The sequence below is a fragment of the Electrophorus electricus genome, chromosome 13, assembly GCF_041902795.1.
Source record: "Electrophorus electricus isolate QZ-2024a chromosome 13, ASM4190279v1, whole genome shotgun sequence".
NCBI lineage: Eukaryota > Metazoa > Chordata > Actinopteri > Gymnotiformes > Gymnotidae > Electrophorus > Electrophorus electricus.
Genome location: NC_137509.1, coordinates 19,967,123 through 19,979,974, shown reverse-complemented (window position 1 = coordinate 19,979,974; position 12,852 = coordinate 19,967,123). Strand labels below are relative to the sequence as shown.

At 37.0% G+C, this 12,852-nt stretch overlaps 4 non-coding genes and 9 pseudogenes across 4 annotated transcripts; all 13 read right to left on the bottom strand.

The window, feature by feature from the left end:
• Positions 1 to 171: 171 nt before the first annotated feature.
• Positions 172 to 290, bottom strand: LOC145648733 (5S ribosomal RNA). The gene has a single exon (XR_014116496.1). It is a non-coding gene; the product is annotated as a 5S ribosomal RNA (ribosomal RNA).
• A 790-nt stretch (positions 291 to 1,080) lies between these two features.
• Positions 1,081 to 1,199, bottom strand: LOC145645087 (5S ribosomal RNA). The gene has a single exon (XR_014116123.1). It is a non-coding gene; the product is annotated as a 5S ribosomal RNA (ribosomal RNA).
• Positions 1,200 to 1,989: 790 nt separating this feature from the next.
• LOC145648200 (5S ribosomal RNA) lies at positions 1,990 to 2,108 on the bottom strand (annotated as a pseudogene).
• A 790-nt stretch (positions 2,109 to 2,898) lies between these two features.
• Positions 2,899 to 3,017, bottom strand: LOC145648722 (5S ribosomal RNA). Its single transcript, XR_014116495.1, has one exon. It is a non-coding gene; the product is annotated as a 5S ribosomal RNA (ribosomal RNA).
• Positions 3,018 to 4,028: 1,011 nt separating this feature from the next.
• On the bottom strand, positions 4,029 to 4,147 carry LOC145646987 (5S ribosomal RNA; annotated as a pseudogene).
• A 790-nt stretch (positions 4,148 to 4,937) lies between these two features.
• Positions 4,938 to 5,056, bottom strand: LOC145648199 (5S ribosomal RNA; annotated as a pseudogene).
• Positions 5,057 to 6,067: 1,011 nt separating this feature from the next.
• Positions 6,068 to 6,186, bottom strand: LOC145646986 (5S ribosomal RNA; annotated as a pseudogene).
• A 1,011-nt stretch (positions 6,187 to 7,197) lies between these two features.
• LOC145646985 (5S ribosomal RNA) lies at positions 7,198 to 7,316 on the bottom strand (annotated as a pseudogene).
• Positions 7,317 to 8,106: 790 nt separating this feature from the next.
• On the bottom strand, positions 8,107 to 8,225 carry LOC145650326 (5S ribosomal RNA; annotated as a pseudogene).
• A 790-nt stretch (positions 8,226 to 9,015) lies between these two features.
• On the bottom strand, positions 9,016 to 9,134 carry LOC145648711 (5S ribosomal RNA). The gene has a single exon (XR_014116494.1). It is a non-coding gene; the product is annotated as a 5S ribosomal RNA (ribosomal RNA).
• A 1,011-nt stretch (positions 9,135 to 10,145) lies between these two features.
• Positions 10,146 to 10,264, bottom strand: LOC145646984 (5S ribosomal RNA; annotated as a pseudogene).
• A 791-nt stretch (positions 10,265 to 11,055) lies between these two features.
• On the bottom strand, positions 11,056 to 11,174 carry LOC145646983 (5S ribosomal RNA; annotated as a pseudogene).
• A 1,011-nt stretch (positions 11,175 to 12,185) lies between these two features.
• On the bottom strand, positions 12,186 to 12,304 carry LOC145647332 (5S ribosomal RNA; annotated as a pseudogene).
• Between the last annotated feature and the right edge of the window lie 548 nt (positions 12,305 to 12,852).

The following is a 12,852-nucleotide window of genomic DNA, read 5'->3' as shown; positions in this document are numbered from 1 at the left end:
ATCACTGCACTTCACATTCAGGCATGTGAGTTGGAGAGTAAATGAAAGTGATGCAAAAAAAACTTACAACATCGGCTATTCCCAGGTGCTAACAGATAGTTTTTTTTATTAATCACTGCACTTCACATTTGAGCATGTCATCTTGAAAGTAAATTAAAGTGATGCAAGAAAAGCTTACAGCACCTGGTATTCCTAGGTAGGGTCCCACCTCAGTACTATCCAGGCCCAAACTTGCTTAGCTTCCAAGGTCAGATGAGATTGGGCGTTCTCAAGCTGGTGTGGCCGTAAGCCTTAAACACTTACTCAAATTTCCTAATCATAGCAAATATGATCAAAGACCAATCTGACAATTTTTTTTATTAATCCCTGCACTTGACATTCTAGAATGTTATCTTGAATGTAAATTAAATGATGCAATAAAAGCTTACAACATCTGGTATACGGAGGCACTAACAGACAGTTTTTTGATGAATCACTGCACTTCACATTCAGGCATGTGAGTTGGAGAGTAAATGAAAGTGATGCAAAAAAAACGTACAGCATCTGCTATTCCCAGGTGCTAACCGATAGTTTGAGTTAATTATTCACTGCACTTCAAATTTGAACATGATAGCTTGAACATAAATTAAAGGGATGCAATACAATCTTACAGCACCTGCTATTCCCTGGTACTAAAATATTTCTATTTAATCTGTACACTTCACATACAAGCTTGTCAGTTGCAGATTAAAGTAAAGTGATGCAACAAAAACTTACAGCATCTGCTATTCCCAGGTGCTAACAGATAGTTTTTTTAATTAATCACTGCATTTCACATCCTAGCATGTCATCTTGACAGTAAATTAAAGTGATTCAAGAGAAGCTTACAGCATCTCGTAGTCCAAGGTGCTAACAGATAGTTTTTGATGAATCACTGCACTTCACATTCAGGCATGTGAGTTGGAGAGTAAATGAAAGTGATGCAAAAAAAACTTACAGCATCTGCTATTCCCAGGTGCTAACAGATAGTTTTTTTTATTAATCACTGCACTTCACATTTGAGCATGTCAGCTTGAAAGTAAATTAAAGTGATGCAAGAAAAGCTTACAGCACCTGGTATTCCTAGGTAGAGTCCCACCTCAGTACTATCCAGGCCCAAACTTGCTTAGCTTCCAAGGTCAGATGAGATTGGGCGTTCTCAAGCTGGTGTGGCCGTAAGCCTTAAACACTTACTCAAATTGCCTAATCATAGCAAATATGATCAAAGACCAATCTGACAATTTTTTTTATTAATCCCTGCACTTGACATTCTAGAATGTTATCTTGAATGTAAATTAAATGATGCAATAAAAGCTTACAACATCTGGTATACGGAGGCACTAACAGACAGTTTTTTGATGAATCACTGCACTTCACATTCAGGCATGTGAGTTGGAGAGTAAATGAAAGTGATGCAAAAAAAAACACAGCATCTGCTATTCCCAGGTGCTAACCGATAGTTTGAGTTAATTATTCACTGCACTTCAAATTTGAACATGATAGCTTGAACATAAATTAAAGGGATGCAATACAATCTTACAGCACCTGCTATTCCCTGGTACTAAAATATTTCTATTTAATCTGTACACTTCACATACAAGCTTGTCAGTTGCAGATTAAAGTAAAGTGATGCAACAAAAACTTACAGCATCTGCTATTCCCAGGTGCTAACAGATAGTTTTTTTAATTAATCACTGCATTTCACATCCTAGCATGTTATCTTGAATGTAAATTAAAGTGATTCAAGAGAAGCTTACAGCATCTCGTAGTCCAAGGTGCTAACAGATAGTTTTTGATGAATCACTGCACTTCACATTCAGGCATGTGAGTTGGAGAGTAAATGAAAGTGATGCAAAAAAAACTTACAGCATCGGCTATTCCCAGGTGCTAACAGATAGTTTTTTTTTATTAATCACTGCACTTCACATTTGAGCATGTCAGCTTGAAAGTAAATTAAAGTGATGCAAGAAAAGCTTACAGCACCTGGTATTCCTAGGTAGGGTCCCACCTCAGTACTATCCAGGCCCAAACTTGCTTAGCTTCCAAGGTCAGAGGAGATTGGGCGTTCTCAAGCTGGTGTGGCCGTAAGCCTTAAACACTTACTCAAATTTCCTAATCATAGCAAATATGATCAAAGACCAATCTGACAATTTTTTTTATTAATCCCTGCACTTGACATTCTAGAATGTTATCTTGAATGTAAATTAAATGATGCAATAAAAGCTTACAACATCTGGTATACGGAGGCACTAGCAGACAGTTTTTTGATGAATCACTGCACTTCACATTCAGGCATGTGAGTTGGAGAGTAAATGAAAGTGATGCAAAAAAAACGTACAGCATCGGCTATTCCCAGGTGCTAACAGATAGTTTGAGTTAATTATTCACTGCACTTCAAATTTGAACATGATAGCTTGAACATAAATTAAAGGGATGCAATACAATCTTACAGCACCTGCTATTCCCTGGTACTAAAATATTTCTATTTAATCTGTACACTTCACATACAAGCTTGTCAGTTGCAGATTAAAGTAAAGTGATGCAACAAAAACTTACAGCATCTGCTATTCCCAGGTGCTAACAGATAGTTTTTTTAATTAATCACTGCATTTCACATCCTAGCATGTCATCTTGACAGTAAATTAAAGTGATTCAAGAGAAGCTTACAGCATCTCGTAGTCTAAGGTGCTAACAGATAGTTTTTGATGAATCACTGCACTTCACATTCAGGCATGTGAGTTGGAGTGTAAATGAAAGTGATGCAAAAAAAACTTACAGCATCGGCTATTCCCAGGTGCTAACAGATAGTTTTTTTTATTAATCACTGCACTTCACATTTGAGCATGTCAGCTTGAAAGTAAATTAAAGTGATGCAAGAAAAGCTTACAGCACCTGGTATTCCTAGGTAGGGTCCCACCTCAGTACTATCCAGGCCCAAACTTGCTTAGCTTCCAAGGTCAGATGAGATTGGGCGTTCTCAAGCTGGTGTGGCCGTAAGCCTTAAACACTTACTCAAATTTCCTAATCATAGCAAATATGATCAAAGACCAATCTGACAATTTTTTTTATTAATCCCTGCACTTGACATTCTAGAATGTTATCTTGAATGTAAATTAAATGATGCAATAAAAGCTTACAACATCTGGTATACGGAGGCACTAGCAGACAGTTTTTTGATGAATCACTGCACTTCACATTCAGGCATGTGAGTTGGAGAGTAAATGAAAGTGATGCAAAAAAAACGTACAGCATCGGCTATTCCCAGGTGCTAACAGATAGTTTGAGTTAATTATTCACTGCACTTCAAATTTGAACATGATAGCTTGAACATAAATTAAAGGGATGCAATACAATCTTACAGCACCTGCTATTCCCTGGTACTAAAATATTTCTATTTAATCTGTACACTTCACATACAAGCTTGTCAGTTGCAGATTAAAGTAAAGTGATGCAACAAAAACTTACAGCATCTGCTATTCCCAGGTGCTAACAGATAGTTTTTTTAATTAATCACTTCATTTCACATCCTAGCATGTCATCTTGACAGTAAATTAAAGTGATTCAAGAGAAGCTTACAGCATCTCGTAGTCCAAGGTGCTAACAGATAGTTTTTGATGAATCACTGCACTTCACATTCAGGCATGTGAGTTGGAGAGTAAATGAAAGTGATGCAAAAAAAACTTACAGCATCTGCTATTCCCAGGTGCTAACAGATAGTTTTTTTAATTAATCACTTCATTTCACATCCTAGCATGTCATCTTGACAGTAAATTAAAGTGATTCAAGAGAAGCTTACAGCATCTCGTAGTCCAAGGTGCTAACAGATAGTTTTTGATGAATCACTGCACTTCACATTCAGGCATGTGAGTTGGAGAGTAAATGAAAGTGATGCAAAAAAAACTTACAGCATCGGCTATTCCCAGGTGCTAACAGATAGTTTTTTTTTATTAATCACTGCACTTCACATTTGAGCATGTCAGCTTGAAAGTAAATTAAAGTGATGCAAGAAAAGCTTACAGCACCCGGTATTCCTAGGTAGGGTCCCACCTCAGTACTATCCAGGCCCAAACTTGCTTAGCTTCCAAGGTCAGATGAGATTGGGCGTTCTCAAGCTGGTGTGGCCGTAAGCCTTAAACACTTACTCAAATTTCCTAATCATAGCAAATATGATCAAAGACCAATCTGACAATTTTTTTTATTAATCCCTGCACTTGACATTCTAGAATGTTATCTTGAATGTAAATTAAATGATGCAATAAAAGCTTACAACATCTGGTATACGGAGGCACTAGTAGACAGTTTTTTGATGAATCACTGCACTTCACATTCAGGCATGTGAGTTGGAGAGTAAATGAAAGTGATGCAAAAAAAACGTACAGCATCTGCTATTCCCAGGTGCTAACAGATAGTTTGAGTTAATTATTCACTGCACTTCAAATTTGAACATGATAGCTTGAACATAAATTAAAGGGATGCAATACAATCTTACAGCACCTGCTATTCCCTGGTACTAAAATATTTCTATTTAATCTGTACACTTCACATACAAGCTTGTCAGTTGCAGATTAAAGTAAAGTGATGCAACAAAAACTTACAGCATCTGCTATTCCCAGGTGCTAACAGATAGTTTTTTTAATTAATCACTTCATTTCACATCCTAGCATGTCATCTTGACAGTAAATTAAAGTGATTCAAGAGAAGCTTACAGCATCTCGTAGTCCAAGGTGCTAACAGATAGTTTTTGATGAATCACTGCACTTCACATTCAGGCATGTGAGTTGGAGAGTAAATGAAAGTGATGCAAAAAAAACTTACAGCATCGGCTATTCCCAGGTGCTAACAGATAGTTTTTTTTATTAATCACTGCACTTCACATTTGAGCATGTCAGCTTGAAAGTAAATTAAAGTGATGCAAGAAAAGCTTACAGCACCTGGTATTCCTAGGTAGGGTCCCACCTCAGTACTATCCAGGCCCAAACTTGCTTAGCTTCCAAGGTCAGAGGAGATTGGGCGTTCTCAAGCTGGTGTGGCCGTAAGCCTTAAACACTTACTCAAATTTCCTAATCATAGCAAATATGATCAAAGACCAATCTGACAATTTTTTTTATTAATCCCTGCACTTGACATTCTAGAATGTTATCTTGAATGTAAATTAAATGATGCAATAAAAGCTTACAACATCTGGTATACGGAGGCACTAGCAGACAGTTTTTTGATGAATCACTGCACTTCACATTCAGGCATGTGAGTTGGAGAGTAAATGAAAGTGATGCAAAAAAAACGTACAGCATCGGCTATTCCCAGGTGCTAACAGATAGTTTGAGTTAATTATTCACTGCACTTCAAATTTGAACATGATAGCTTGAACATAAATTAAAGGGATGCAATACAATCTTACAGCACCTGCTATTCCCTGGTACTAAAATATTTCTATTTAATCTGTACACTTCACATACAAGCTTGTCAGTTGCAGATTAAAGTAAAGTGATGCAACAAAAACTTACAGCATCTGCTATTCCCAGGTGCTAACAGATAGTTTTTTTAATTAATCACTTCATTTCACATCCTAGCATGTCATCTTGACAGTAAATTAAAGTTATTCAAGAGAAGCTTACAGCATCTCGTAGTCCAAGGTGCTAACAGATAGTTTTTGATGAATCACTGCACTTCACATTCAGGCATGTGAGTTGGAGAGTAAATGAAAGTGATGCAAAAAAAACTTACAGCATCTGCTATTCCCAGGTGCTAACAGATAGTTTTTTTAATTAATCACTTCATTTCACATCCTAGCATGTCATCTTGACAGTAAATTAAAGTGATTCAAGAGAAGCTTACAGCATCTCGTAGTCCAAGGTGCTAACAGATAGTTTTTGATGAATCACTGCACTTCACATTCAGGCATGTGAGTTGGAGAGTAAATGAAAGTGATGCAAAAAAAACTTACAGCATCGGCTATTCCCAGGTGCTAACAGATAGTTTTTTTTTATTAATCACTGCACTTCACATTTGAGCATGTCAGCTTGAAAGTAAATTAAAGTGATGCAAGAAAAGCTTACAGCACCCGGTATTCCTAGGTAGGGTCCCACCTCAGTACTATCCAGGCCCAAACTTGCTTAGCTTCCAAGGTCAGATGAGATTGGGCGTTCTCAAGCTGGTGTGGCCGTAAGCCTTAAACACTTACTCAAATTTCCTAATCATAGCAAATATGATCAAAGACCAATCTGACAATTTTTTTTATTAATCCCTGCACTTGACATTCTAGAATGTTATCTTGAATGTAAATTAAATGATGCAATAAAAGCTTACAACATCTGGTATACGGAGGCACTAGTAGACAGTTTTTTGATGAATCACTGCACTTCACATTCAGGCATGTGAGTTGGAGAGTAAATGAAAGTGATGCAAAAAAAACGTACAGCATCGGCTATTCCCAGGTGCTAACAGATAGTTTGAGTTAATTATTCACTGCACTTCAAATTTGAACATGATAGCTTGAACATAAATTAAAGGGATGCAATACAATCTTACAGCACCTGCTATTCCCTGGTACTAAAATATTTCTATTTAATCTGTACACTTCACATACAAGCTTGTCAGTTGCAGATTAAAGTAAAGTGATGCAACAAAAACTTACAGCATCTGCTATTCCCAGGTGCTAACAGATAGTTTTTTTAATTAATCACTGCATTTCACATCCTAGCATGTCATCTTGACAGTAAATTAAAGTGATTCAAGAGAAGCTTACAGCATCTCGTAGTCCAAGGTGCTAACAGATAGTTTTTGATGAATCACTGCACTTCACATTCAGGCATGTGAGTTGGAGAGTAAATGAAAGTGATGCAAAAAAAACTTACAGCATCTGCTATTCCCAGGTGCTAACAGATAGTTTTTTTAATTAATCACTTCATTTCACATCCTAGCATGTCATCTTGACAGTAAATTAAAGTGATTCAAGAGAAGCTTACAGCATCTCGTAGTCCAAGGTGCTAACAGATAGTTTTTGATGAATCACTGCACTTCACATTCAGGCATGTGAGTTGGAGAGTAAATGAAAGTGATGCAAAAAAAACTTACAGCATCGGCTATTCCCAGGTGCTAACAGATAGTTTTTTTTTATTAATCACTGCACTTCACATTTGAGCATGTCAGCTTGAAAGTAAATTAAAGTGATGCAAGAAAAGCTTACAGCACCCGGTATTCCTAGGTAGGGTCCCACCTCAGTACTATCCAGGCCCAAACTTGCTTAGCTTCCAAGGTCAGATGAGATTGGGCGTTCTCAAGCTGGTGTGGCCGTAAGCCTTAAACACTTACTCAAATTTCCTAATCATAGCAAATATGATCAAAGACCAATCTGACAATTTTTTTTATTAATCCCTGCACTTGACATTCTAGAATGTTATCTTGAATGTAAATTAAATGATGCAATAAAAGCTTACAACATCTGGTATACGGAGGCACTAGTAGACAGTTTTTTGATGAATCACTGCACTTCACATTCAGGCATGTGAGTTGGAGAGTAAATGAAAGTGATGCAAAAAAAACGTACAGCATCTGCTATTCCCAGGTGCTAACAGATAGTTTGAGTTAATTATTCACTGCACTTCAAATTTGAACATGATAGCTTGAACATAAATTAAAGGGATGCAATACAATCTTACAGCACCTGCTATTCCCTGGTACTAAAATATTTCTATTTAATCTGTACACTTCACATACAAGCTTGTCAGTTGCAGATTAAAGTAAAGTGATGCAACAAAAACTTACAGCATCTGCTATTCCCAGGTGCTAACAGATAGTTTTTTTAATTAATCACTTCATTTCACATCCTAGCATGTCATCTTGACAGTAAATTAAAGTGATTCAAGAGAAGCTTACAGCATCTCGTAGTCCAAGGTGCTAACAGATAGTTTTTGATGAATCACTGCACTTCACATTCAGGCATGTGAGTTGGAGAGTAAATGAAAGTGATGCAAAAAAAACTTACAGCATCGGCTATTCCCAGGTGCTAACAGATAGTTTTTTTTATTAATCACTGCACTTCACATTTGAGCATGTCAGCTTGAAAGTAAATTAAAGTGATGCAAGAAAAGCTTACAGCACCTGGTATTCCTAGGTAGGGTCCCACCTCAGTACTATCCAGGCCCAAACTTGCTTAGCTTCCAAGGTCAGAGGAGATTGGGCGTTCTCAAGCTGGTGTGGCCTTAAGCCTTAAACACTTACTCAAATTTCCTAATCATAGCAAATATGATCAAAGACCAATCTGACAATTTTTTTTATTAATCCCTGCACTTGACATTCTAGAATGTTATCTTGAATGTAAATTAAATGATGCAATAAAAGCTTACAACATCTGGTATACGGAGGCACTAGCAGACAGTTTTTTGATGAATCACTGCACTTCACATTCAGGCATGTGAGTTGGAGAGTAAATGAAAGTGATGCAAAAAAAACGTACAGCATCGGCTATTCCCAGGTGCTAACAGATAGTTTGAGTTAATTATTCACTGCACTTCAAATTTGAACATGATAGCTTGAACATAAATTAAAGGGATGCAATACAATCTTACAGCACCTGCTATTCCCTGGTACTAAAATATTTCTATTTAATCTGTACACTTCACATACAAGCTTGTCAGTTGCAGATTAAAGTAAAGTGATGCAACAAAAACTTACAGCATCTGCTATTCCCAGGTGCTAACAGATAGTTTTTTTAATTAATCACTGCATTTCACATCCTAGCATGTCATCTTGACAGTAAATTAAAGTGATTCAAGAGAAGCTTACAGCATCTCGTAGTCTAAGGTGCTAACAGATAGTTTTTGATGAATCACTGCACTTCACATTCAGGCATGTGAGTTGGAGAGTAAATGAAAGTGATGCAAAAAAAACTTACAGCATCGGCTATTCCCAGGTGCTAACAGATAGTTTTTTTTATTAATCACTGCACTTCACATTTGAGCATGTCAGCTTGAAAGTAAATTAAAGTGATGCAAGAAAAGCTTACAGCACCTGGTATTCCTAGGTAGGGTCCCACCTCAGTACTATCCAGGCCCAAACTTGCTTAGCTTCCAAGGTCAGATGAGATTGGGCGTTCTCAAGCTGGTGTGGCCGTAAGCCTTAAACACTTACTCAAATTTCCTAATCATAGCAAATATGATCAAAGACCAATCTGACAATTTTTTTTATTAATCCCTGCACTTGACATTCTAGAATGTTATCTTGAATGTAAATTAAATGATGCAATAAAAGCTTACAACATCTGGTATACGGAGGCACTAGCAGACAGTTTTTTGATGAATCACTGCACTTCACATTCAGGCATGTGAGTTGGAGAGTAAATGAAAGTGATGCAAAAAAAACGTACAGCATCGGCTATTCCCAGGTGCTAACAGATAGTTTGAGTTAATTATTCACTGCACTTCAAATTTGAACATGATAGCTTGAACATAAATTAAAGGGATGCAATACAATCTTACAGCACCTGCTATTCCCTGGTACTAAAATATTTCTATTTAATCTGTACACTTCACATACAAGCTTGTCAGTTGCAGATTAAAGTAAAGTGATGCAACAAAAACTTACAGCATCTGCTATTCCCAGGTGCTAACAGATAGTTTTTTTAATTAATCACTTCATTTCACATCCTAGCATGTCATCTTGACAGTAAATTAAAGTTATTCAAGAGAAGCTTACAGCATCTCGTAGTCCAAGGTGCTAACAGATAGTTTTTGATGAATCACTGCACTTCACATTCAGGCATGTGAGTTGGAGAGTAAATGAAAGTGATGCAAAAAAAACTTACAGCATCTGCTATTCCCAGGTGCTAACAGATAGTTTTTTTAATTAATCACTTCATTTCACATCCTAGCATGTCATCTTGACAGTAAATTAAAGTGATTCAAGAGAAGCTTACAGCATCTCGTAGTCCAAGGTGCTAACAGATAGTTTTTGATGAATCACTGCACTTCACATTCAGGCATGTGAGTTGGAGAGTAAATGAAAGTGATGCAAAAAAAACTTACAGCATCGGCTATTCCCAGGTGCTAACAGATAGTTTTTTTTTATTAATCACTGCACTTCACATTTGAGCATGTCAGCTTGAAAGTAAATTAAAGTGATGCAAGAAAAGCTTACAGCACCCGGTATTCCTAGGTAGGGTCCCACCTCAGTACTATCCAGGCCCAAACTTGCTTAGCTTCCAAGGTCAGATGAGATTGGGCGTTCTCAAGCTGGTGTGGCCGTAAGCCTTAAACACTTACTCAAATTTCCTAATCATAGCAAATATGATCAAAGACCAATCTGACAATTTTTTTTATTAATCCCTGCACTTGACATTCTAGAATGTTATCTTGAATGTAAATTAAATGATGCAATAAAAGCTTACAACATCTGGTATACGGAGGCACTAGTAGACAGTTTTTTGATGAATCACTGCACTTCACATTCAGGCATGTGAGTTGGAGAGTAAATGAAAGTGATGCAAAAAAAACGTACAGCATCGGCTATTCCCAGGTGCTAACAGATAGTTTGAGTTAATTATTCACTGCACTTCAAATTTGAACATGATAGCTTGAACATAAATTAAAGGGATGCAATACAATCTTACAGCACCTGCTATTCCCTGGTACTAAAATATTTCTATTTAATCTGTACACTTCACATACAAGCTTGTCAGTTGCAGATTAAAGTAAAGTGATGCAACAAAAACTTACAGCATCTGCTATTCCCAGGTGCTAACAGATAGTTTTTTTAATTAATCACTGCATTTCACATCCTAGCATGTCATCTTGACAGTAAATTAAAGTGATTCAAGAGAAGCTTACAGCATCTCGTAGTCCAAGGTGCTAACAGATAGTTTTTGATGAATCACTGCACTTCACATTCAGGCATGTGAGTTGGAGAGTAAATGAAAGTGATGCAAAAAAAACTTACAGCATCGGCTATTCCCAGGTGCTAACAGATAGTTTTTTTTTATTAATCACTGCACTTCACATTTGAGCATGTCAGCTTGAAAGTAAATTAAAGTGATGCAAGAAAAGCTTACAGCACCCGGTATTCCTAGGTAGGGTCCCACCTCAGTACTATCCAGGCCCAAACTTGCTTAGCTTCCAAGGTCAGATGAGATTGGGCGTTCTCAAGCTGGTGTGGCCGTAAGCCTTAAACACTTACTCAAATTTCCTAATCATAGCAAATATGATCAAAGACCAATCTGACAATTTTTTTTATTAATCCCTGCACTTGACATTCTAGAATGTTATCTTGAATGTAAATTAAATGATGCAATAAAAGCTTACAACATCTGGTATACGGAGGCACTAGCAGACAGTTTTTTGATGAATCACTGCACTTCACATTCAGGCATGTGAGTTGGAGAGTAAATGAAAGTGATGCAAAAAAAACGTACAGCATCGGCTATTCCCAGGTGCTAACAGATAGTTTGAGTTAATTATTCACTGCACTTCAAATTTGAACATGATAGCTTGAACATAAATTAAAGGGATGCAATACAATCTTACAGCACCTGCTATTCCCTGGTACTAAAATATTTCTATTTAATCTGTACACTTCACATACAAGCTTGTCAGTTGCAGATTAAAGTAAAGTGATGCAACAAAAACTTACAGCATCTGCTATTCCCAGGTGCTAACAGATAGTTTTTTTAATTAATCACTTCATTTCACATCCTAGCATGTCATCTTGACAGTAAATTAAAGTGATTCAAGAGAAGCTTACAGCATCTCGTAGTCCAAGGTGCTAACAGATAGTTTTTGATGAATCACTGCACTTCACATTCAGGCATGTGAGTTGGAGAGTAAATGAAAGTGATGCAAAAAAAACTTACAGCATCTGCTATTCCCAGGTGCTAACAGATAGTTTTTTTAATTAATCACTTCATTTCACATCCTAGCATGTCATCTTGACAGTAAATTAAAGTGATTCAAGAGAAGCTTACAGCATCTCGTAGTCCAAGGTGCTAACAGATAGTTTTTGATGAATCACTGCACTTCACATTCAGGCATGTGAGTTGGAGAGTAAATGAAAGTGATGCAAAAAAAACTTACAGCATCGGCTATTCCCAGGTGCTAACAGATAGTTTTTTTTTATTAATCACTGCACTTCACATTTGAGCATGTCAGCTTGAAAGTAAATTAAAGTGATGCAAGAAAAGCTTACAGCACCCGGTATTCCTAGGTAGGGTCCCACCTCAGTACTATCCAGGCCCAAACTTGCTTAGCTTCCAAGGTCAAATGAGATTGGGCGTTCTCAAGCTGGTGTGGCCGTAAGCCTTAAACACTTACTCAAATTTCCTAATCATAGCAAATATGATCAAAGACCAATCTGACAATTTTTTTTATTAATCCCTGCACTTGACATTCTAGAATGTTATCTTGAATGTAAATTAAATGATGCAATAAAAGCTTACAACATCTGGTATACGGAGGCACTAGTAGACAGTTTTTTGATGAATCACTGCACTTCACATTCAGGCATGTGAGTTGGAGAGTAAATGAAAGTGATGCAAAAAAAACGTACAGCATCGGCTATTCCCAGGTGCTAACAGATAGTTTGAGTTAATTATTCACTGCACTTCAAATTTGAACATGATAGCTTGAACATAAATTAAAGGGATGCAATACAATCTTACAGCACCTGCTATTCCCTGGTACTAAAATATTTCTATTTAATCTGTACACTTCACATACAAGCTTGTCAGTTGCAGATTAAAGTAAAGTGATGCAACAAAAACTTACAGCATCTGCTATTCCCAGGTGCTAACAGATAGTTTTTTTAATTAATCACTGCATTTCACATCCTAGCATGTCATCTTGACAG